At 43.8% G+C, this 25,899-nt stretch overlaps 2 protein-coding genes across 3 annotated transcripts in view; one reads left to right on the forward strand and one right to left on the reverse strand.

The window, feature by feature from the left end:
- The window catches only part of MYRIP (myosin VIIA and Rab interacting protein), a 227,693-nt gene that overhangs the window by 101,741 nt on the left and 100,053 nt on the right, over window positions 1-25,899 (forward strand). The window lies entirely within an intron of this gene.
- Window positions 11,558-25,899, reverse strand: part of LOC145520641 (uncharacterized) — a 279,274-nt gene continuing 264,932 nt past the window's right edge. Inside the window, exon 5 of the transcript XR_014064683.1 lies at window positions 11,558-12,515. The gene's annotated coding sequence lies outside the window, so the exon portion shown is untranslated. The remainder of the gene's footprint in view (window positions 12,516-25,899) is intronic.

The following is a 25,899-nucleotide window of genomic DNA, read 5'->3' on the forward strand; positions in this document are numbered from 1 at the left end:
TATAGCAGGAAGGAAAATGATGTTAGGGAGAAGTTGGGTATTTTGCTGGGTTAATCTTGTGTTGATGTCTTGTAGGGATATCTCCAGGAGTCTTGGGGTTAATATTGTCCAAAATCAAAAAAGATGGAAAAGTTGAGCTCATTTCCTATTTTTCCATATTATTCAAGTCCATCATTGGAACCAGTCCAGGAAAGAAGTCCAAGATCCATGGCGCAGGTTTTGCTTCTTGAAATTTTTCTAAGGCTCAATTTGATAGAGAAGTCAGAGTGCCTCAGGTATATACGGCCTGTGGGCTGACAGTCTTTTACATTTTGAAGGTTGCCCTAGAAGAGTTTATTTTTGTATCAGCAGTAACAAGCTGTATAACCCCTCAACCTGATACCGGATGCACTGCCAAATTCATCATGGGAAACATTTAGGAAATGTTTAAGAATATTTTGACTTGAATCAAATGTGAAAAATTTCAGGTAAATAACAGTTGTTTTTTTTTTTTTCCCTTTTGTTTCTCTCTTTATTATTTAGATACGCTTTTATCATAATCAGTACTTTATTACAGTTTAAAAGTTCTACTTGTAGAATCATAATAATTTACATTTGGATAGGAATTTACTTACAAACTACTTCCATACATATTATCTTATTTAGTCATCAAAACAGCTTTGTGGGTATCATTTTCAGTTCAGTTCAGTCTCTCAGTCGTGTCCAACTCTTTGCGACCCCATAAACCACAGCATGCCAGGCCTCCCTATCCATCACCAACTGTCGGAGTCTACGCAAACCCATGTCCATTGAGTCGGTGATGCCATCCAACCATCTCATCCTCTGTCCTCCCCTTCTCCTCCTGCCCTCAATCTTTCCCAGCATCAGGGTCTTTTCAAATGAGTCAGCTCTTCGCATCAGGTGGCCAAAGTATTGGAGCTTCAGCTTCAACACATGTTGAATTTGTAACTTAAGGAAGTTGAGAGAGACTTGCATCAGATCTTTTTTTTTTTTTTTTTTAATTTTTTTTTATAAATTTATTTATTTTAGTTGGGGGCCAATCACTTCACAACATTGCAATAGTTTTTGCCATACATTGACATGAATCAGCCATGGGTTTACATGTGTCCCCCTCCTGGACCCCCCACCCACCTCCCTCCCCATCCCATCCTTCTGGATCATCCCATTGCCCTGGCCCTGAGCCCTTGTCTCATGCATCGAACATGGAATGGTGTTCTGTTTCACATATGATAATATACATGTTTCAATGTTATTCTCCCAGAACGTCCCACCCTCACCTTCTCCCTCAGAGTCCATAAAATTGTTCCATGCATCTGTGTCTCTTATTCTGTCTCGCATATAGGGTTATCGTTACCATCTTTCAAATTCCATATATATGCATTAGTATACTGTATTGTTGTTTTTCTTTCTGGCTTACTTCACTCTGTATAATGGGCTCCAGTTTCATCCATCTCAGTAGAACCGATTCAAATGTATTTTTTTTAATGGCTGAGTAATATTCCATTGTGTATATGTACCACAGCTTCCTTATCCATTCGTCTGCTGATGGACATCTAGGTTGCTTCCATGTCCTGGCTATTGTAAACAGTGCTGCGATGAACATTGGGGTACACGCGTCTCTTTCAATTCTGGTTTCCTCGGTGTATATGCCCAGCAGTGGGATTGCTGGGTCATATGGCAGTTCTATTCCCAGTTTTTTAAGGAATCTCCACACTGTTCTCCATAGTGGCTGTACTAGTTTGCATTCCCACCAACAGTGTAAGAGGGTTCCCTTTTCTCCACACCCTCTCCAGCATTTATTGCTTGTAGACTTTTGGATAGCAGCCATTCTGACTGGTGTGAAATGATACCTCATTGTGGTTTTGATTTGCATTTCTCTAATAATGAGTGATGTTGAGCATCTTTTCATGTGTTTGTTAGCCATCTGTATGTCTTCTTTGGAGAAATGTCTGTTTAGTTCTTTGGCCCATTTTTTGATTGGGTCGTTTATTTTTCGGGAATTCAGCTGCAGAAGTTGCTTGTATATTTTTGATATTAATTGTTTGTCTGTTGCTTCATTTGCTATTATTTTCTCCCATTCTGAAGGCTGTCTTTTCACCTTGTTTATAGTTTCCTTTGTTGTGCAAAAGCTTTTAATTTTAATTAGGTCCCATTTGTTTATTTTTGCTTTTATTTCCAATATTCTAGGAGGTGGGTCATGGAGGATCCTGCTGTGATTTATGTCGGAGAGTGTTTTGCCTATGTTTTCCTCTAGGAGTTTTATTGTTTCTGGTCTTACATTTAGATCTTTAATCCATTTTGAGTTTATTTTTGTGTACGGTGTTAGGAAATGTTCTAGTTTCATTCTTTTACAAGTGGTTGACCAGTTTTCCCAGCACCACTTGTTAAAGAGATTGTCTTTTCTCCATTGAATATTCTTGCCTCCTTTGTCGAAGATAAGGTGTCCATAGGTGCGTGGGTTTATCTCTGGGCTTTCTATTTTGTTCCATTGATCTATATTTCTATCTTTGTGCCAGTACCATACTGTCTTGATGACTGTGGCTTTGTAGTAGAGCCTGAAGTCAGGCAGGTTGATTCCTCCAGTTCCATTCTTCTTCCTCAAGATTGCTTTGGCTATTCGAGGTTTCTTATATTTCCATACAAATTGTGAGATGATTTGTTCTAGTTCTGTGAAAAATACCATTGGTAGCTTGATAGGGATTGCATTGAATCTATAGATTGCTTTGGGTAGTATACTCATTTTCACTATATTAATTCTTCCAATCCATGAACACGGTATATTTCTCCATCTGTTTGTGTCCTCTTTGATTTCTTTCATCAGTGTTTTATAGTTTTCTATATATAAGTCTTTTGTTTCTTTAGGTAGATATATTCCTAAGTATTTTATTCTTTTTGATGCAATGGTGAATGGTATTGTTTCCTTAATTTCTCTTTCTGTTTTCTCATTATTGGAGTATAGGAATGCAAGGGATTTCTGTGTGTTAATTTTATATCCTGCAACTTTACTATATTCATTGATCAACTCTAGTAATTTTCTAGTAGAGTCTTTAGGGTTTTCTATGTAGAGAATCATGTCGTCTGCAAACAGTGAGAGTTTTACTTCTTCTTTTCCTATCTGTATTCCTTTTATTTCTTTTTCAGCTCTGATTGCTGTGGCCAAAACTTCCAAAACTATGTTGAATAGTAGTGGTGAAAGTGGGCATCCTTGCCTTGTTCCTGACTTTAGGGGAAATGCTTTCAATTTTTCACCATTGAGGATAATGTTTGCTGTGGGTTTGTCATATATAGCTTTTATTATGTTGAGATATGTTCCTTCTATTCCTGCTTTCTGGAGGGTTTTAATCATAAATGTATGCTGAATTTTGTCAAAGGCTTTTTCTGCATCTATTGAGATAACCATATGGTTTTTTTCTTTCAATTTGTTAATGTGGTGTATTACATTGATTGATTTGCGGATGTTAAAAAAACCTTGCATTCCTGGGATAAAGCCCACTTGGTCATGATGTATGATCTTTTTAATATGATGTTGGATTCTGTTTGCTAGAATTTTATTAAGGATTTTTGCATCTATGTTCATCAGTGATATTGGCCTGTAGTTTTCCTTTTTTGTGACATCTTTGTCTGGTTTTGGAATTAGGGTGATGGTGGCCTCATAGAATGAGTTTGGAAGTTTACCATCTTCTGCAATTTTCTGGAAGAGTTTGAGTAGGATAGGTGTTAGCTCTTCTCTAAATTTTTGGTAGAATTCCGCTGTGAAGCCGTCTGGTCCTGGGCTTTTGTTTGCTGGAAGATTTCTGATTACAGTTTCGATTTCCGTGCTTGTGATGGGTCTGTTAAGATCTTCTATTTCTTCATGGTTCAGTTTTGGAAAGTTATACTTTTCTAAGAATTTGTCCATTTCTTCCAAGTTGTCCATTTTATTGGCATATAGCTGTTGGTAGTAGTCTCTTATGATCCTTTGTATTTCTGTGGAGTCTGTTGTGATCTCTCCATTTTCATTTCTAATTTTGTTGATCTGATTCTTCTCCCTTTGTTTCTTGATGAGTCTGGCTAATGGCTTATCAATTTTGTTTATCTTCTCGAAAAACCAGCTTTTAGTTTTGTTGATTTTTGCTATGGTCTCTTTTGTTTCTTTTGCATTTATTTCTGCCCTAATTTTTAAGATTTCTTTCCTTCTACTGACCCTGGGGTTTTTCATTTCTTCCTTCTCTAGTTGCTTTAGGTGTAGAGTTAGTTGATTTATTTGATTTTTTTCTTGTTTCTTGAGGTACGCCTGTATTGCTATGAACCTTCCCCTTAGTATTGCTTTTACAGTGTCCCATAGGTTTTGGGTTGTTGTGTTTTCATTTTCATTCGTTTCCATGCATAATTTTATTTCTTTTTTGATTTCTTCTGTGATTTGTTGGTTATTCAGAAGCGTGTTGTTTAGCCTCCATATGTTGGAATTTTTAATAGTTTTTTTCCTGTAATTGAGGTCTAATCTTACTGCATTGTGGTCAGAGAAGATGGCTGGGATGATTTCAATTTTTTTGATTTTACCAAGGCTAGATTTATGGCCCAGGATGTGATCTATCCTGGAGAAAGTTCCATGTGCACTTGAGAAAAAGGTAAAATTGATTGTTTTGGGGTGGAAACTCCTGTAAATATCAATTAAATCTAATTTGTCTATTGTATCATTTAAAGTTTGTGTTTCCTTGTTAATTTTCTGTTTAGTTGATCTATCCATATGCGTGAGTGGAGTATTAAAGTCTCCCACTATTATTGTGTTATTGTTAATTTCCCCTTTCATACTTGTTAGTATTTGCCTTATATATTGTGGTGCTCCTATGTTGGGTGCATATATATTTATGATTGTTACGTCTTCTTCTTGAATTGATCCTTTGATCTTTATGTAGTGTCCTTCTTTGTCCCTTTTCACATCCTTTATTTTAAAGTCTATTTTATCTGAAATGAGTATTGCGACTCCTGCTTTCTTTTGGTCTCCGTTTGCATGGAATATGTTTTTCCATCCTTTCACTTTCAGCCTGTGTGTGTCTCTAGTTTTGAGGTGGGTCTCTTGTAGACAGCATATATAGGGGTCTTGTTTTTGTATCCATTCAGCAACCCTTTGTCTTTTGGTTGGGGCATTCAACCCATTTACATTTAAGGTAATTATTGATAAGTATGATCCCGTTGCCATTTACTTTGTTGTTTTGAGTTCGTGTTGAAACATCCTTTCTGTGTTTCCTGTTTAGAGAAGATCCTTTAGCATTTGCTGGAGAGCTGGTTTGGTGGTGCTGAATTCCCTCAGCTCTTGCTTGTCTGTAAAGCTTTTGAATTCTCCTTCATATCTGAATGAAATCCTTGCTGGGTACAGTAATCTGGGTTGTAGATTATTCTCTTTCATTACTTTAAGTATGTCCTGCCATTCCCTTCTAGCCTGAAGGGTTTCTATTGAAAGATCAGCTGTTATCCTTATGGGGATCCCCTTGTGTGTTATTTGTTGTTTTTCCCTTGCTGCTTTTAATATTTGTTCTTTGTGTTTGATCTTTGTTAATTTGATTAATATGTGTCTTGGGGTGTTTCGCCTTGGGTTTATCCTGTTTGGAACTCTCTGGGTTTCTTGGACTTCTGTGACTATTTCTTTCCTCAATTTAGGGAAATTCTCAACTATTATCTCCTCGAGTATTTTTTCATGGCCTTTCCTTTTATCTTCTTCTTCTGGGACTCCTATGATTCGAATGTTGGGGCGTTTCATATTGTCCCAGAGGTCCCGGAGGTTTTCCTCATTTCTTTTGATTCTTTTTTCTTTTTTCCTCTCTGCTTCGTTTATTTCCATCATTCTATCTTCTACCTCACTTATCCTATCTTCTGCCTCCGTTATTCTACTGTTGGTTCCCTCCAGAGTGTCTTTTATCTCCTTTATTTCATTATTCATTCTATATTGATTCCTTTTTATTTCTTCTAAGTCCTTGATAAACATTTCTTGCATCTTCTCAATCTTTGTCTCCAGGCTATTTATCTGTAACTCCATTTTGCTTTCAAGATTTTGGATCATTTTTATTATCCTTATTCTAAATTCTTTTTCAGATAGATTCCCTATCTCCTCCTCTTTTGTTTGGCTTTGTGGGCATTTCTCATTGTCCTTTACTTGCTGAGTATTTCTCTGTCTTTTCATCTTGTTTAGATTGCTGTGTTAGGCGTGGCCCTTCTGTATTCTGGTAGTATGAAGTTCCTCTTTGTTGTGGAGGTTCCTCACTGCGGTTGGGGTTGGACAGGTGGCTTGTCAAGGCTTCCTGGTTGGGGGAGCTTGTGTCGGTGTTCTGGTGGGTGGAGCTGGATTTCTGCTCTCTAGAGTGTAATGGAGTGACCAGTATTAATTTTTGAGATGTCTATGGATTTGGTGTGCCTCTGGGCAGCCTGTATATTGATGCTCAGGTCTATGTTCCTGCGTTGCTGGAGAATTTGCATGGTATGTCTTGCTCTGGAACTTATTGTCTCTTGGGTGGAGCTTGGTTTCAGTGAATTTATGGAGGCTATTGGATGGTCTCTTATTAATTAATGTTTCCCCTGGCTTTCAGTCTTATTCTTGCAGTAGCCTCAAGACTTCTCCTTCCATACAGCCTCAATAATAAAACTTTTAGGTTAATGGTGAAAAGATTCTCCACAGTGAGGGATACCCAGAAAGGTTCACTGAGTTACATGGAGAGATGAGGTGGGGGGGGTGGGTTGAGGTGACCAGGAGGGGAAGAGGGGAATTCAAATGTGGAGAGAGCAATCTAGCCAGTAAGCACTTCCCTCTGTGCTTTCCACAGTTTGGAACCCTCAGAGTGATTCACAGAGATACATAGAGAGGGGGGAGGAAGGTAACAGAGGTGAGCATGAGTAGAAAGGGAGGAATTAAGAGGGGAGAGAGAGATCTGGGCAGTATCCTGTTCCTGAAGTGTTCTCCGGTACCCAGAACACCCTCAGAGATTCACAGAATTGGGTTGAGAAGAGAAGGAGGAGGGTGGGAGATAGAGGTTCCCTGGGGGAGAAGAAAGAGCATCAATAGGGGGAGAGAGTGATCAGGCCAGTGATCACACTCCTGAGTAAAAGTGGGTCCTAAAGATTGGGTTCTTAAATGTACAAAGTTGATATCAAATATGTAAAACAAAGATTAAAAATCTAGAGTAGAGGTTAGACTCTTATAAAACTTACAATCTAAAAAAAAAAAAAAGAAAAAAGGAAACAGTGTAAAAAGAAAAAAAAACAGTAAAACAGTAAAAAAAGAAACAGTAAAAAAATGTAGAACAGGAAAAAAACATTAAAAAAAGAAAACACAAAAGGTATAAGATATATGTATGTAGTTTGCTTCAAAAATAGGGTTTTTTTTTTTTTGCAAGTTAATAGTGGGTTATGAAAATGAAAGTTAAAGGTGTAATAGAGGACTTGAAGAAAAAGGAAAGAAGAGAAAAAAAAATTTTTTTTTTAATTAAAAAAAAAAAATAGTAAAAAATATATATATCCCGGACTTTCTCTGGAGCTGTTGTGAGCAGTGTGGGATCTGCTCAGTTTTAGATAGATCCTTATTCCTGCTTATACTTTTCAAGATCTATAGGTCCTTTTCAATGCAGTCGGTATTAACTACAGGGATCTTAATCTGTTGGCCTGTCCCTTCCAAAGCGCTTCCCTCTGTTTATTTGGCTTCTGTTTGGAGATCTCTTCAGTATCTAATTTCCGCCCTGCAACAAAGCGGTGGAGGTGATCTCTTTAGGTTCGCTTGTTCAATCGTGCTGTGGGGAGGAAGGAACACTGCAATTCTGGCGTGCGTGTGGTAAGCTCGCAGTGTCTCGGCCGCACTGGGTTCGCCCCCGCTCACGGCGTGTGTGCTTTCGCCGTCTACCCTGCTCAGGCTTCAGGTTACTCAGCCGGGGAGCGGGCCCTGAGCTGCGTGCACTTCCCAGGTCTAAGCCGCTCAGGTTCAGGCTCCCGGTTACTCCACAAAGGCGCAGACTCGGTTTCGCCCGCGGCTTGTGCCGTTCCCGGTCGGAGCTGCCCAGGCGGCCAGGAGTTTGGCGAGGGCGCTCTCCCCTGTTGGGGCGGTGCGGCTTATCACCTCCCTGGTCCCCGCCTCGGTTTACGGGCGCGCCCGGCTCCGGTGTGCTTTGTGTCGGTTCTGGGGAGCTGGTCTCTGGCTGCGACCCTCCCGGCGGCTGTCGACCCTCCGGGATCTCAGGCAGTCTTTGCTTAGAAACTGGGAGCCTGTTTGCAGTTTGGTAGGGGGTGCCCTCTCTGGAGCCGAGTTTGCCCCTTTCCGGCTCTGGCGGGCCCCGCCTGCCCGCTGTGTCCAGCGGGGGATGGGGCGGTCCGCAGCCGGCTAGCTCTCCTCTGGTATCGCTCAGTCCTTTGTTCTGTGAGCGGGCCGGCAGTGCCTTAGAGTTGGGCTTTTCGCGGGATAGTTCTTTCTCTCTTGCTGTCCCACAGTTTAGGTTACTATCTCACGTTAGCTCCCTCAGATTGCCCTCGGGGCACTCGGCCCGGTCCTTACCCTAGGCAATGCCGCCCGCTCCTCTCCGTTCAGCCCCCACTTGCTGGTGGCGGATGATGCGAGCGTCTGGGGTTCTTTGCTGGGAGTTGCTTTAGGCACGTAATCTGTGGATTTTATTTATTTTTTCCTCCCAGTTACGTTGCCCTCCGAGATAAAAAATCCTCCCCCACACCCGCCGGTGAGAGGGTTTCCTGGTGCTTGGAAATTCCTCCTCTTTTACGACTCCCTCCCCAGGACGGGTCTCCGTCCCTAACTCTTTTGTCTCTCTTTTTATCTTTTATAATTTCTCCTACCTCTTTTGAAGATAATGCGCAGTTTTTGTGGAAGCCTGAAGTCCTCAGCCAGCCTTCAGAAGTAGTTTTGTGAAGTTTGGTCAGCGTTTAGATGTTCTTTCGATACATTTGTGGAGGAGAGAGTGGTCTCCCCGTCCTATTCCTCCGCCATCTTATCCCCGCCTCAAATAACAGTTTTTAAAACCTGCCCAGTTTCTTGAACCAAAAGCAGTTAGTTTACAATGGACTGTTTAGACTTTAAATACCTGGCAAAAGCCGGTGTCTTGCTGGGAGATGGTGTTTGGGGTCACTTTGTGCTGCACCCACTTTGACCATCAGCTTCTCTGCCTCTCATGCAATCTGAAATTCACCTCTTGGTTTAGAAATGATTTACTTAGGGTATTACTGGGATATTCTTTCAGCATATTCATAATCAAGCAATTGGATTTTAAAACACTGTATATGTCAAATTATGTGAAGAACACCTGTATGTATATTGTGTGATAGCAGCTCTGTGAAGCTGTGGCAAAGACCACTTTTTAGACCCAGAGTTTACTCCCCACTGCCCATGACATACTTTTCTTTCCTGTGTAAATTAATCCCATTTTGGTACATTGGTTTAATTTCTAGCTGTTTCTCCAGCAGCTACTATAGGCATATGATTCTTGAGATACTATGGAGGCATGAATAATTATAAGAGTAAAAAGTCCTGCTCTCAGAAAGTTAAGGCATTAGGAATTGAGAGTAGACCTTTGTGTGGTAATATTAACCGACTGCATCAGAAGTGGATGACTGTATTAAGCACCCGGGCCTGTCTATGGTGTGGTTCTACAGGTGTGACTCAAATTAAAATGTAGGTTAGTTTGAAATTTTTAGCTCTGGGAGATTAGTAACAATGAATGATGGATTACTTATTTTAGAAGTTATATAGCTAAAAGGATACTACTGAATCATTCTCTTTGTCATTTTCTAATTATATATAAATTTCTCTTCTTGACTATTTATTGCAGAGATGCAGTCAAACATTATAAATAAGGACATATAGTGGTTGCATATAAGATCCTCTGCAGGGAAACCAAACTTTCTGAGTGAGCCTAGAAGCACAGGACAGCCATTATCATTTCGTGTTGAATTGATTCAGGAATCTCATTCCTACTTTCCTTGGAAACAAACTGGCCTCTTAGTTCTTTGCTTCATTATAAAAAATGCTCTCTCTGATTTTTGTTGTTTTGCGCTATTACCTTTAATGCAGACCAGCTGGGGAAATTGTTTTCAGAGAATGAGAGAGAAAAATTACCGTTGGAACTGAAATCAAAACATATGTCCTTATTACCCATGTGGCATTGGCTTTGGTTTTTCTGAGACAACTTAAGCCTTCATTTCTTTTCACCTTCCGTCGAATACCCTTTCTTTACTTCTGTCTGATCACTTAATGTTTGATGTTCACATAATCCACATGATTCATAAATTAGCATGCTGCCCTTTTAGTATAAACTCCACAGTATGTTTTAGAGATATCCCAATGGGTTTGCAATATCCCTACAGGAGATAAGATATTAAAAAATTATCACTATGAGATGAGGACATTCGCAGGTTAACAATTATATGGGGAAATGTTGAACCTCACTAGAAAGCAAAGGAATAGACATTTATACTTCAAGTAGCTTTTTTTCTTATTAAATTAATGTTTGTTTTTCCGCATTCTCCTCAGTGTTGACAAGGGTAGGTTGACAAAGGCACCCTCATCCATCACTGGTGAAGTCAAAATGGGCATAACCTTTTACCAACATATATCAATAGCCATTAGCATGTTCAAGTCCTTTTACCCTGTGATTTCTAAAACCCTTACCGAAAAAGGCAGTGGAATATTTTTAATACAAAAAATTTTCAGTGAGAAATGAGACATCCTGGATTACTAATAATCTACATGTCCAACAATAGAACAGAAGAAGTAAATTAGGACACATTCTGCTAGACAGAATATGATGAGACATTTAAAATCATGTGTATTAGCATGGGTAACTTCTTATATTAAAAATTATATATGCAGTGGTTTCTTAGTGAAAGAAGTATTTCACTCTTTCGAATGGAGAGCATTTATTCTGTATGTATACTTTGTGGAATGTTTGTGACAAAGGATCCTGAATGCAATGGAATTATTTGTGTTGGCAGCACCGTGTGCCGATGTCATGTAGTTCATTTTGAATAAGGAGCTCTTGCAATGTCACCAGACGCTACAATGCAGCAAGTCAAAGACAGTTACTGTGTACTTGGAAAATCCCATCTTACCCAGGGCTGTTCAGTGAGAAAGTTGTACAATTGACACAGCTCTTGACTAGACTGAAAAAATTAAAGGAAAAAAAAAAATTGAGGAGTGGATGTAAGTTCCATTCATGTACTGTGAGAGACAGTCTACCCTTCCAGATTTCAGAATAAATCTCATCTTGAGGAAATACAAAAGGCACACCGCGCGGTATTATGCAAAATAACTGGCTTGAAGTCTTCAAAATGTTGATGTCATGAAAGAGAAAAGAAACTGAGGAAATGTTTAAAGACTAACAGGAAATGATAACCAAGTGGCATGTCTAACCCTTGATCAACTCTTGAGATGAGGGAAAGTAGCTGTAGAGGACATTGGGACAGTTGACACCATTTGGCTAATGGTAGAATAGTATTGAGTTCATTTTAAATTTCCTGAAATTAATCACTTTACATGGTTATGTAAGAGAGCATCTCCTTGTTCCTGGAAATGTACACAAACACATCTCACGGTAAATGAAGTATTTTTCATTTATTTCCTCCATAAATGCCTACTGGGTTCAGCCCACACAGGAGGCCTGTGCTAAAGCAATCAACTTTCTACCATCCGTCACTGATTTTCTGGAGAACTGTTTGTTCACATGTCCCCTTTCGATGTTTGTCGTATCATTTTTTGGTACAAGTTCTTGGTATGCCTTTTGTTTGTCATGTTCCTTTTCTCTTTTCTTCCTGAAGCCTCCTTGCATAAGTTGCAGGACAGTTATTATGGGGAAGATGCCAGCCTGAAATTTTGATCTTTTGGCATTTTTCTTTCTTTCTTTCTTTGTTTTTGACTGCAGCTTGCAGGATCTCAAGTTCCTTGACCAGCGATTGAACCCAGGCCATGGTAGGGCAGTGAAAGTGCTGAATCTTAGCCAGAAATTTTTATCTTTCTGAAATTTCTCTGATAAGCAGAGGCACTGGTTCTTCCCATCAGCAAGCGCCCAGGCCTGTGTTAATGGCCATAGTTAAAGAGTCACACAGATCTCAGTACTACAGGAGCAGCCGTGAGTGGACAGCGCTCTGCTGGAGGCTGTGAGGTCCTCGGGGGCCTGTGGTCAGAGCAACAGCAGGACAGGTATCCCAAAGGAAGGGTTGCCTGAGCTGGGCTTTCACGGGGTAGGAGTTCGGCAGGGGAGGACAAGGAAGCAAAGGCAGGCTGGACAAAGCAAAGGGGGAGCAGTGGGCAGACTGGAAAGCTTGGGCAAGGTAAGGCTGAATCTAGGCTGCAGGCAGCAGAGAGTGGATTTCCAGAAAAGAACATTAATTAGATGCCAGCACTCTCCCCTTGATAGTCTTGCGAGGTGAATAGCACCTCCTGTTAAAGTTGTAGACGCTGAGCTTACCAAGGCATCTTACTGTTCCAGTAACGGTGGGAGCAGGATCCAAAACCACTGCAAGGTGTGCATTCTTGACAGGACCATGTCCCCCCAATCCTGAGGGAAGAGGGAATCTTGTTCGTTGTATTTATAAAGAACAGATATGCATACAGTGCATACACAGGCCTCGGATAAGCCTGCGTGTTCAGTCACTCGGTCGTGTCTGACCCTTTGCGACCCCATGGACTGTGGCCCATCCTCTGTCCATAGGATTTTTCAGACAAGAATACTGGAGCGGGTTGCCATTTCCTCTTTTAGGGGATCTTCCCTACCCAGGGATCTATCTTACCCACCTACTCCTGCATCTCCTGCGTTGGCAGATGGATTCTCTAACATTGAGCTACCTGGAAAGCCCAGGATAAGCCTAGTGGTTAAAAATTTGAAGTTCCCTCGAAACAGTCCACAGAAAATCAATTTAAGAAATGAAAAGAAGGATTTGATACTGCAGCATAAGAGGGGGATACACAGTGAAGAACATCTGTTTCACTTTATAAAAACCTTACAAAATGTAAATCCTTCGAAAGATCCTAGAAAAATAAGCCCTAAAATTTGGACAAAGCAGTATTCAGCATGAAGACAGTTAAGTTTAGCAGGAACCAATATAGAAGATGATGCTGTATTCATTTCTGAGGACTACAAACAGCTCTTAAAATCAAGACCAAAAGCGACTGCTGCTAAATTTCTTGAGTTCTCGTTTGAGAGCAGGAACAAGTGGCCTAAGGACGCCAAACTAATTCAGCATCGCCTGATGGGAGGGCCAACGCATTTACCATATAAATGGGCTGCTTCACCCTGGACTGTGTAAGCTGTACTGTCATAAGGATTCTTAGGAATCCTGCCTGAGGTGTGAATTGCTGTCGGAATCGCTGTAAAAGCATCAGAGAATATTATGGTCTCTGTAATTCAAAGACAGCCCTATCAGGGGAGTATTTAGGAATTCGTTGGTAAGGAAAGAACTGAAGAGGCTTATAGTTTATACCCGTAGAAGTGAGGATATGAGATAATTAAGAAAAGAGGATTTCATTTTTTTTCTAACAAATTGTTCTGGGGGCGGCATCCCCCAACTCCCCAATCAGGTAGCTTCCAGAGCCTCATCAGAATTAAACCTCATCAAGACATCTGCATTTTCTGGGACTGTGTGTCCTTCAGGTGATTTGCTTAACCTCTAAAACGAGATTCTTCAAGAGACATCTAGGAATGGCCTTGTAAACTGAGGAAGTGTAACGAATTCTAAATAAACTGAATACCTTTAAGAAATCTTTGTCAGCTGTGCCTTTTAGTTACAATCATAAAGCACTAACATTTTTGCATTGCTTCTAATCAATTTAGCTTTTATTTCCTAACTTTTGGGAAAAGACTACACCATTCAGTAGGTAGCCTATGTCATGGTCATTAGGTCATTATCAATTAGAAGTAATTTGCTTCTCACCCTTTAAAAATGTCCTGTGTATTAAACTGTGTCCTGTATGTTAAAAATTGCCTTCAGGAATATACAGAATTTGTTGTATATTCTCATATAAATAAAGTGTGTGTACAGTAGGTTTATTTATTTAGAATTTATGTCCCCATCAATTTACAATTCTGTTAGCTTGCCAGAGAGAAAAGGAAAGGCTTCATTGAAGCAGATATTTGAAAGAAGGATGGAATTTGGCAGAGAGGAAGGGTAAAGCACTGAAGGGTCATGAAACAGTATATCTTTGGGGACGCAGAACTGGTATGGCTGAGGCAGGAAGTGCATTATTTAGGTCAATTAGGGTAGTTGGTGGTTGATGTTGGGAATTTGAATGTGTAGAGCAACACAGAGTGTGAAATGACAAAAAGTGTGCGGAGGTATGAGGGTGTATGTGTTTCCTGAAGGGGTAAAACTGATCCCCTCTCACCTCACTGCCAAGGTTTCAACGGGAAGGAATTAAAAACTGCTTGGAGAGAACTTTACAAATTTACTCAGACCCCTTCCTATTTAAGTCAGTAAGATTCTTCCCTCCTAAATCACCTATGGCTAAAAATAAGGGAAGCATAATTTCTATAGCAAAAGTGAACAAACAAAATAGAACAAAACTGCAACTTCCTGCTACACGATGGAATTGGGGCAAGGGGTGTGTCTCCAGTGACTTTGTGAGAGTGTGTATGTCCAGAAACCTCACGCACAAAGATACTCACAGCAGCTTTCTTTGTAATGCCTCCAAACTAGAAACCACCCCAAAGTCTAGCAGCAGAGAATGAATATAAAAATTGTGATGTAGTCTTATAATAAAATACTATACAGCAATGAAAAAGAAGAAACTACTGATACATGCAATACCATGAATGAACACCATGTGATGTTGAGCCAAAGAAGATAGAAGACAGATACAGGTGGCACGTACTGTACGATTCCATTCATGTAGAGTTCTGAAACGGTCAAACTGACCTATGATGGTGATGGCCCCTGGGGTAGGAGGGGTTACTGAATGGGAGGGGACCCAGCAAGCCATCTGGAGTGATTATTAATACAATGTTCTGTATGTTGACTAAGTGGTCTTATGTGTGTACACACATGTAAACCTTCTCTGTGACACTTCAGATCAGTGTCCTTTACTACAGGTAAGCAAGCCATGCTGCCTAAAATAATTTTTAAAATTTATTGGCACATTTACACTGGCTCTGGCACTTAACAGCTGTGTGGCTATTAGCCAGTTGCTATTAGCATCTTTGAGCATCATTTTCCTCATCTGGAAAACAAGAATTTGTGACACTGGGCGTAGCACGTTGCTAAAGGATTAGAGAAAGGATGATTTGTGCCCACCATGGTGTCTGTCCCATGGTTAGGAAGCTCTGGTGATAAGAACTTTTGATTTCTTTTCCTGTAACCATCTGCGGTCCACAGCCCCTGGCTCTAATGACTCCAGCTCTGATGGTTCAGCTGGGAAGCCATGCTGAGTCCCGGTGGGTGTGCCAGAGAATGGCGCCTCCTGTGACAAGGACATCACTTCTCATTACACTCATAAAAGTATTCCAGCTACACTTTTTATTGCAGTAGAGGATTTCTGTAAGCATGAGTGGAGAAAATTAGAAGCTGCTGGATAAGGCTTGTGGGTGGTACTCAAGGGAAATAAAAACCAAATAAATTCACTGGCTGATTTTGAGGAGAAAAGGTCATTCTCTGAGAATATTGCCAGAAGATGTCCTTGAAGCCCCGAAAAATAAACACACGACTTGGAAAACCAAATACATTCAGATCCACACCAGGACACATAAAAATCAAACTTAAAAACTAAAGAAAAAATTTAAAATCTTGAAAGCAGCCAGACATAAACAATATATTTTTTATAAGGAAAGATCAATTCAGGTGACAACAGATTTCTCAACGGAAACCATGGAGGTCAGAAAATTTTTAAATAAAAATTAAAAAGGTCCAATCAAACCAGGGTGTCCACCACAACTCAGAAGAGATGAATGTATTTCCCTAGTTACCTGGACAGGGCTGCCCAGGTGGCACTGGTGGTAAAGAGCCTGCCTGCCAATGCATGACATTGGAGAAGGAAATGGCAACCCACTCCAGTATTCTTGCCTGGAGAATCCCGTGGACAGAGGAGTCTGGAGGGCTATAGTCCATGGGGTTGCAAAGAGTTGGACATGACTGAAGCAACTTAGCGCACACACACACACACAGTCACCTGAACCGCCCTTAACTTAGCGACCACCTTTAAGCAGAGTTAACCACTTGCTTTTCACTGAATGGAGGCTACCTTTCGAGGGACGAGAACTATGTGGCCGTGGGGATTTCATGCCTTGGGCAGGCCCTCCCCAGCCGGGGAGGGGATATAGCTCAACCCACAGTATGGTCCCACTCACCAGACCCTGGGACGGGAGAAGGAGCTGCAAGGCCCGCCTAGAGGGTTACCAAGGCAGGGCCTGCTGCTCTGTGGGCCAGGGGCTGGGAGATGGCAGTGGACCTCTGGTGTTATGGAAAGAATGCCAGCCCCAGGGCTTCCCTGTTGGTCTTCCCAGTGGCTAAGACTCCTCGCTCCCAATGCAGGGGGCTCAGGTTCGATCCCTGGTCAGGGAACTCGATCCTACATGCCACAACTAAGAGTTTGCATGTCACAACACAACTAAAGATCTCACATGCCACAGTGGAGGCTCATGTGCCACAACTAAGACCCGACACAGCCAAATAAATAAAATATGTTTTTTTTAATGCCATCATGCACGCCTGACTGAAACTCTGGCTTGGCCCCTTCTTAGCTCTCCGTTCCCTGGTCTGCTATCCATCAAATCAAGCTTTTGCTGGTGTAGGGAACCACTGGGAGTAATAAACGAGGCAGCCCTATGCCCACTGTAGCGGACCCCCAGTGAATGTTCTCAAGGCCAGGTTCAGAGAAGCGATGTGGACAGCTGTGGCCCCTGGGAGCCTCAATCCAGAAGGAAAAATGTAGCAGTGTGGGCTCTGAGGCTGGTTGACATTCAGGCTGGTTGACATCCCCTACGGTGGGGACCAGGGAGTCAGCCCCACTCACCAAGGATGAAACTGGAGGCTGTTAGGAAAATCATAATAAGGGGCCACAGAGCATAATCAACAAGATCTCTTCATATCATTGCTACGTGGGTGAAAATAGAACCACAGTGACTAGTGCTGGACATGCACAGAGACGTGATCATGGGGAGAGGGCCCACGGGAGGGTAGCAGGGCAAGTGACTCAGTGTGGCTGTGACCGGGGCGGGGGACGTGGTCAAGTTGGCTTGGGTTCTGATGCTGGCCCCGTCTGCCCGTGGACAAGGCTCCAAAGCCTCGTAGCCTCACAGCCCCGTGGACAGGATTCACTGAGAGACATCTGCCAGCAGCCAGCCCAGAGTAAGTCCCAGTAGATGTTAGCTCTGATTACAGTGGTTATTGCTGCCATCACTGGGGAACAAGCCAGGCAGGTAGATCATAGAACTGAGAGTACATATGTTTCGAGAAGGGAGGGTGTAGGCACTTCCCTGGTGCTCCATTGGCTAAAAATCTGCGTCTCCAGTGCAGGGGGACCATGTTCAATCCCTGGTCAGGGAACTAGATCCTACATGCTGCAACTAAGACCTAACACAGCCAAATAAATACATACTTTTTTTTAAAGAGAGAGTGTCATGACACACTAGATTTTGGTTCTGTTGTAGAGGGCGTTTGTCCAGCATGAATGTGTCAGGTTAAAAGGATGAGGTGAGAGCACTGGCTAGGGGTCAGTAGTATCCTGGTAAGTTTTTGACACGTGGCTCTCCAGGGATAAAAAGAAAAAGAGCTTGATTTGTAGCATTTGTTAATTTCCATAGTGTAAATATCCCCACCATATGTGTTTTTGAGCTACCACCAGATTATCACTGAATGCTGAGTGATGGAGAGGTGCCCAAGTCAGCTCCCCACAGCTGGAACAAGCCTGCCCAGCATAGCACTGGCTGGAGTGGAGAAGGGTGCCTCCAAGAACAACAGGAAGAGGCCCCTGTCCTGTAGGAGCTCAGAGTCTAACACAGAAGACAGGAAGGTCCCAACCATAACCATACAGAGTTGGGATTGGTGCTGAGAGAGCACCCAGAAGCAGTGCAAAGGCCCTGAGGTGTGAGTCAGGGGACCAGAGAGCAGCCTGTGGCTCATCCTGTGGCTGAGAGCATCCTGATGCCTGAACCCAAACTAGAGTCTAGGTCATCAAGAAGGATGCAGCCAGACCTTATTAAATTTAAGAAGCATTTTTCGCTTGCATTATGTTGTTTTAACCTCTCAGCCATCCATGAAGTATGTGGAGCCAATATTCCAATTTTGTAGCTGAAGAAACTGTTTGCAGAAGTTGTTACAACATCATCCTTTTTCATTGGAAGCTCAGTGAAAGCCATTTTTGAGCTTAGTAGCTTTCTATGAAGGTTCTTAAGACTTAGAGATGCTCCTGGGCCTGAGACTAGGTGTATTCACATAGCAGGAAAATTTTGGTCCTCGTTATACTAGTACATGTGTACTCAGTCGCTCAGTTGTGCCTGACTCTTTGCGACCTCATGGACTGTAGCCTGCTAGGCTCCTCTGCCCTGGAGATTCTCTGGCAAGAATACTAGAGTGGGTAACCATTCCCTTCTCCAGGTGATCTTCCTGACCCAGGGATCAAACCCAGGTCTCCTGCATTGCAGGCCAGTTCTTTACCATCTGAACCACCAGGGAAGCCCTTCGATATACTAGGAGTATGCCAAAATGCTAGATGTGGTTATTAGACTTGTTTGTGGCTTAAAAAAAAAAAAAAGTCAACCCTAACATGAGCTAAAGACAAACAAACTAAAAGGAGTTGTGAGACAGAATTTTTATGAGAGTCTTAGGAATGTACATAATCATCAAGCTTTTATACCTTAGTTCCAAAGGAAATGCTTCTCTCTTTGTTGGATGTTTCTGGGCTTATTGTATTATAGAGACCTTGGCAGCTTTTATGCAGATTTGCACTTGCTTTGCTAAAAACTACTTTCTCTCAATTTATGTTTTCCTCTCTAAAATTATATTCAAGATCTTCAGTCCAAGGAGCGCGTGAGAGTCTGTGAATCTGTTTCCATGGGACAAGGTCAAGGGAAGTCACTTCCGACACTGTGCACTTCTGATGATAATATTAAAGTGCTCTCTCCACACTTTTATTTTTGACCTTGGGACAATCTCTCTCTCTCTCTCTCGGGGCTTTATTAATAAGTACCTCATATGGTGTTGCTGGATGCTAAAAAACGTGCCCTGAATGCTTGTTGCATTCAAAACTTCATCAAGAAAAATCAATATACTCAGCTTTATTTCTAATCAGACTGTGTCTTGCTTGGCAAGCTTTGAAACCTTGCACAAAATCCCTGACCTTTTCTGGGCCCCTCCTGAGAGGTTGACAGGGATTCAGGACTTCTGCAACACTTCCTGAGAGTGCCCAGGGATGGGCCAGTGAGGAGCTGGCCAGGTACTTGGTGCTGAAATTTGCTAGTGTAGTGAAGGATGATGATTATGTTCAGGCAGCATCATGAGCCTGAACTCAGAGGGCAGTGTAACTCCCCAAGATGGTTGGGGAAAAGAGGAATCTGCCTTTGCATATGACAAGTCCGTACCTGTGTGGGGCATGAGGCTGACGGTGGTGGAGCGAGCCCGTTCTCCTTATAGACCAGCCAGATTTGTCCTGTCACCATATCTGCTGAAGGGTGGTTTCTAGTCTCTGAGAGCAGGTCATCTATAAGTATTACAGTGTAGGCTTTCAAGTTTAGGAGATGAAAATCTAATTCAGCTGACCAGCTTCATTCATTTTTAATTCATCACCTATCAAGCCTGCCGGCGTACACACTTCTCTGCCCAGAGCCATTTCAGAAATGAAAGGCCACAGGGTGGCATCTATGTGGCACAGGTACCTATGCCTTCCATTGCTTAGTGCCCATGTCCCACCTCCCTTATGCAGGCTTCCTGTCTGATGTCTGTGGAGGACGTGCAGTGTTGAGGTGTATTCTAGCATGGTGGGTCTCTGGAGGTTTACGCAGGTGCCACGCCAATGCTCACACACTCAGGTGGAGAAGAGATGAGCCTTCTGGAAGCACTAAAGAGGGCTCCTCTTTTTCCTTTCAGTCATGGCTTCCCAGCTGTGAAGTTCAGGTAAGCCAGTGGGCTCCCAAGGAAGCTAGTGAACGTGGCACCTGCCCTGCAGAGCTGGATGGTGCTTCACAGAAGCTGATCCAGTCAAAGGTCCCCTCTGTGTTCACCTCCCCTTTGCAGCTCTGGAGCCTTCATCCGGGTCTTGGTGAGGCCCTCTGGCCAGGTCTCCAGGGGATCTCTCCAACTGGGCCACTGAAGGGGGCAGCCACCAACAGAGAGACCAGGTTAGAGGAGGGTCTGTCTATGAAGGTGAGACCCCAGAGTTCAGGCTTCCTAATCCAGGTGCTTCATTGTGGTAAAACCTTTCCTTCTGGTGCAAGCCACTTTTCTTTTTTTTGACTGTGCTGGGTCTTCATGGAGCACGTGGGTTTTTCTCTAGTTGTGGTGTATGGGCTTCCCATTGTGGTACACAGGCTTCTCTACTTGCAGTGTGCAGGCTTAGTTACCCTGCAGCATGTGGGATCCTAGTTCCCCCACCAGGGATCGAACTCACATCCCCTGTGTTGGAAAGTGGATTCTTAATCACTGGACCACCAGGGAAGCCCCCCCAACCCCCTTTTAGAGTGAAAGAATATAGTATTTCTCTGCATCTATGGTTTTCATGGCCACATGACAATTCAAGGACAACCCAGGCCTCCCCGTGTTTGATTTAAGTCACTAGGAGTGTATTTTAGCAGACAGTCGCTAAGGATGTTCTTAGTGAGCATGTATTTTCTCTGAGATAATAGACAGGGATGGTTTAATAAGTATTAGCATCATGGCGAGGGGCATTTCGGTTGTCACTTCTAATTCTCACATCTAATAACATGCTTGATCTACAATTTAGACTGCAGGATTCTGAGTGGCATCGAGGGCTGAGTAGAGGAGAGGGAATTCAGACAAGATAAAGTCTCTGTCTTGATTGTTTCTCCTCTTCCCAGAACCTCCCAGAAGGAAGATTTCATGCTGACATTGCCCAGGGAACTCTGTACCTTCCAGTCTCACCCTGGTAACAGGCCAAGGATTGAATTTGCCTGGAAAGAGATGGCGTTGCAAGGAGACACAGGAAAATGCATTTCCAACGCTATCAGTGGCTCATCTGAGACTCTGTAAGCCTTGACCTGGACTCTGTTCTTGCTGAGTCTCTTGTGCCCTGTTCACGTTCCCTCTCCCCGCCTGCTAATCTGTGCTGTTCTGAGGACATGGCACAGCCACCGGATGACTGCACAGAGGGGTTCCTTGGGGCGCCAGGGCTCCTTTTCTCGAAGTTTTGAAACTACCACTAACTCTTCTGTTGTTGCAGTTGTTGTTTTACTTACTTATTTTTATTGAAGCCCCTATAACTGATTTACAATATTGTGTTAGTTTCAGGTATACCACAAAGTGACTCAGTTATACATACACATATGTGTTTTTCAGATTCTTTTCCATTATACATTATTACAAGATACTGAATAAAGTTCCCTGTGCTATACCGTAGGTCCTTGCTGTTTATCTGTTTTATATATAGTAACGTGTATCTTTTTACCACATGAGCCACCAGGGAAGCCCCTATATATACACACACACACATATTTGTTGTTGTTTAGTCACTCAGTCATGTGCGACTTTTTTGCGACCCAATGGACTGCAGCCCACCAGGCTCCTCCATCCATAGGATTGTCCAGGCAAGAATACTGGAGTGGGTAGCCATTTCCTTCTCCACGGGATCTTCCTGACCCAGGGATTGAACAGAGTCTCCTGCATTGGCAGGCAGATTGTTTATCACTGAGCCACCAGGGAAGCCTATATACATGGGTGTGTGTGTGTGTATTCAAAGTAAAAAATCACACACACACACACACACGTATAGAACTTTTAGGGGCTTCCTAGGTGGTGCAGTGGTAAGGAATCCACTTGCCAATGCGGAAGATACAGGAGACGTGAGTTCAGTCGCTGAGTCAGGAAGACCCCCCGGAGTAGGAAATGGCAGCCCACTCCAGCATTGTTGCCTGGAGAATCCCATGGACAGAGGAGCCTGGTGGACTACAGTCCATGGGGTCACAAAGAGTCGGACACAACTGAGCATGCATGCATGGCGTTATCTTTTAATCTCCAAATCCTAAATCATCTCTCCCCCACTTCCCCTTTGGTAACCAGAAGTTTGTTTTCTAAGTCTGTCTGTTTCTGTTTTACAAATAAGTTCATACTATCATTTCTTAGATTCCACATGTAAGTGATATCATATGATGTTTATCTTTCTCCGTCTGACTCACCTCTCTTAGTATGATCACTGCTAGGTCCATCCATGTTGCTGCAAATGCTGAGGGCCGCTAATTGTTGATTCAGAGACCCTAAAGGGGGCCTTTGCTACCCGTCCATGTTCAATACCCTCGAAGCCTCCAAAGGTGTCCTCCCCACCCAGATGCTTTGCACCCCTCTTGGGCTCTCTTTTATCTCCCCCTTGATCACAGCTGGCTGTGAAAGGAGTTCACCATGTGCCATCTGGGGTGGGCATATCTCCCGATCCCTCTCCCAGGGGGAGACTTACATAGGTAAGTCCTTACAGCAACTCAGATGTTCTACCCTGGGATGCTTTCAGCAGTGCCTGGGGCAGTCCTGGATCTGGCTTGTCACATGTGGCTCAAGCTGGTCACCCAGAATCCCAAGAAGGACTGGAGAAGAGAAGTGAAAGTCATGGCCCATTTCCTGAGCAGGAGGCATGTTGTCTGCCTTAAATTCACAGATCCCCAGAAAGCCTCCAAGGTAGGCCTTAGCCTCAGGTTACAGGGTAGGAGGGACTTCCCTGGTGGTCCAGTGGCTTAGACTCCACACTCCCAACACAGGGGACTCAGGTTCAATCCCTGGTCAGGGAAATAGATCTTACATGCCTTAACTAAGAGTGTGTATGCTGCAATTAAAGATCTCTCATGCCAAAATGAACATCGAAGGTCCCAGATGCTGCAGCTGACATTTCATAGCCAAATAAATAATGAAGATAAATATTCTTTTTTTAAGAAGTCTACACAGGGTAGGAGACGGGCTGAGAGACCTGCTCAAAGTCATGTGATTGACAAGGCACTGAGCCTGGATTGGGAACCCAGCTTATTTTATTTTGAAACCCAGCATCTTTCCACTGTCCCACTCTGCTTACCTGGGAGCAGAGGACACCACCTCCAGCTCCCAGAGGCAACTGGGCATCTAAGGATACCCTGGCAGGAAGCTTAGTCTGCTTAATGGGCTTCGTGTCCCAGGAGGTCCGGGCCCCTTGATGCATCAGTTTTGTAGTTAGTGATGACTCCCCACCATGGAATGGAGTCCTGAGCCTGTGCCCTCTGGCCCTCCCAGGGGAGAGTGGAAGCAAGTCTTCGATTCCTCACTGGCAGCTCCTGCCCAGGCTGGGGATAACACTGCTGTTGCTCCCTCCCTTGCCGTCACAACACTGCTTTAATGCAGGTGAGATGCCCTGAGCTTAGCACAGGTTGCTTCTCTCCTAATCTGTCTTCTCAAGTTGGCCATAACAGCACTGCATGCGTGTGTTCTCAGTCACTTCAGTTGTGTCCGACTTTTTGTGACCCTATGAACTGTAGCCCTCCAGGCTCCTGTCCGTGGGATCCTCCAGACAAGAATACTGGAGTGGGTTGCTGTGCTCTCTTCCATCCCTTCTTGACCCAGGGATCGAACCCACGCCTCTTATGTCTCTTGCATTGGCAGGAGGGTTCTTTACCACTAGTGCCACCTGGGAAGCCCAACAACATTGCAATTGAATGCAAAACCAGTGCAGTAATTTGCTTTGAACTCCTCATTATCCAGAAGCAACCCATCCATGTTTTCTTTGGCTCTTAAGATAAAGACAAAACTAAGCATCCCACAGAGGCCCACAGGGTCGGTGCCCCGTGGTCTCCCACCTCCCACATCCTTCCCTCCCTCTCTCTTCATAACGGGTGTCTCTTTCCACCTAGAATGCTGCCCTCCTATTCTGCTCCCAGACCTCCCCTCACAGTCCACAGATGGTCACCAAGAAACGTTTGTGTCTGTTGATATTCCTCTCCCACCCATGCCCTTCCCTGTCCTGCTCACTCATTCTAGGCTCTTGTATTGTTTGTTTGTTTTGACTATGCTGAGTCTTCATTGCTGCCTGAACACTTTTGTCTCTGGCTGTATTAAGCGGGGGCTACGCTTCATTGCGGTGCATGGGCCTCTCATTGCGGTGGCTTCTCCTGTTGTGGAGCACGGGCTCTAGGCTCACAGGCTCAGCAGTTGCGGCTGCCAGGCTTAGTTGCTCCGCTGCATGTGAGATCTTCCTGGACCAGGGATCGAACTCATGCTCTCTGCATTGGCAGGTGGGTTCTTAACTACTGGACCACTAGGGAAATCTGTAGGCTCTTGTTTGGATGCTTCCCCCACTGGAATATAAGCTCCCTCTCTGTCTGGCACACCATATTGTCCACAGTTTCTGGCACATAATAGGTGCTCAACAAATATGTCTTGAGTGGCTGATTCAATGTCTTAATTCTTACAACAAAACTAGGAGATAAGACTCCCCTTTTTGCAGATGAATAAATGGAGACTTGGAGAGGTGGTGTTGGAATTCAGGTCTCAGTCCTTCCATCTCTAAAACCCCATGTCCTGACTCCTCTGTCCCCCACTGGCCTTCCCATCTCTGCTCTGGATTAAGGCTATCAGCTCCTCTCCTTGGAGGGACATGGATATGTGTCGCTGGGGTGTTGGCTTGTTCAGACGTCTGCCTTCCCAGGTGACTGAGCACCCCCATGGGCAGGAGGCTTGTGTACCAGTCACTGTACCTGCCCAGTACACTGTGGATTCTCAGTAGGGGGCTGGGAATCCCATTCCCCTCTGTGTCAGCCACGGGTCACCAGTGGTAGAAAACCCAACCCAACTTGGCTTCAAGAAAAGGGAATGTATCTGCTATGTAATCAGAGATGCTCAAGGGTAATGTGGCTTCAGGTACTGCTGGATCCAGAGTTTAAACTGTACCTTCAGGACTGTCTTTTTCCTTTCCATTGCTTTCTGCTGGTGGGCTACAGTTTCACACTTGTCACAATCGCAAGATGACAGCCGGAACTCTAACCCTTCTTGTCTCTCAATCACACATCCTTAGAAACCACCCCTCTTGCAAGTGTTGAACAAAGTCCTAGGCATGGCTCGCAGGGACCTGTGTGTTCACCTGTCCCTCCCTGATCTAATCACTGTGGCTGGGAGTGGGGGGAAGATGCCTGATTCAAGCCAGACCCAGGCCTGGGGCCAAGGTCAACTCTATGAAAAGGAGTAGGGAGAGGCAGTTCCCCACATATTTGGGGTACTGTTTTATCAGGAAGAGGATGAATGGATGCCAGACTCTGAAAGGAAGATTTCCACTACGGGCTCTTTTCACGATTTCCCAAACGGACCTCGCACCTCCTCCAAACTGGAGTAGTCCTCACAAGGATAGAGCCTGACTCCTCCTTCCTCACATCCCTTCTGGGATGACATCGCCAGGCCTGGAGCTGGAAGCAGGGCCTGGCATCCTCATTCTCTGTGCGGAGAAGGTGAGCCAGCTTCTAGCTGCTGCCTGCACAGGCTGTGCTGCTCTGAGGCACCCCAGCACCCAGTGGGGATTGTTTCCTCCAGCGCAGAGCCAGACTTTCAGGTACCAGACCCAGAAATCAGGCCCTGATGAGAGGAGCAGGACCCTGGGGGGCCTCCTGCTCCTCTGTCCTTGGACTGAGAGAATCCAGCCTTGCTCTGGAGCCAGTTGGAGAAGAGAATTCCCCAAAGACCCTGACAGAGCTTCTCTGGGGAGCTTGGGGAGGTTTCTGAGAACTGTGTAGGCAGGAGCTGTGTGTACAGTCCAGCCACTGATTAAGTTGCCACACACACACACAC

The sequence above is a fragment of the Giraffa tippelskirchi genome, chromosome 9, assembly GCF_054371585.1.
Source record: "Giraffa tippelskirchi isolate mGirTip1 chromosome 9, T2T-mGirTip1v1.2.pri, whole genome shotgun sequence".
Classification (NCBI taxonomy): Eukaryota; Metazoa; Chordata; class Mammalia; order Artiodactyla; family Giraffidae; genus Giraffa; species Giraffa tippelskirchi.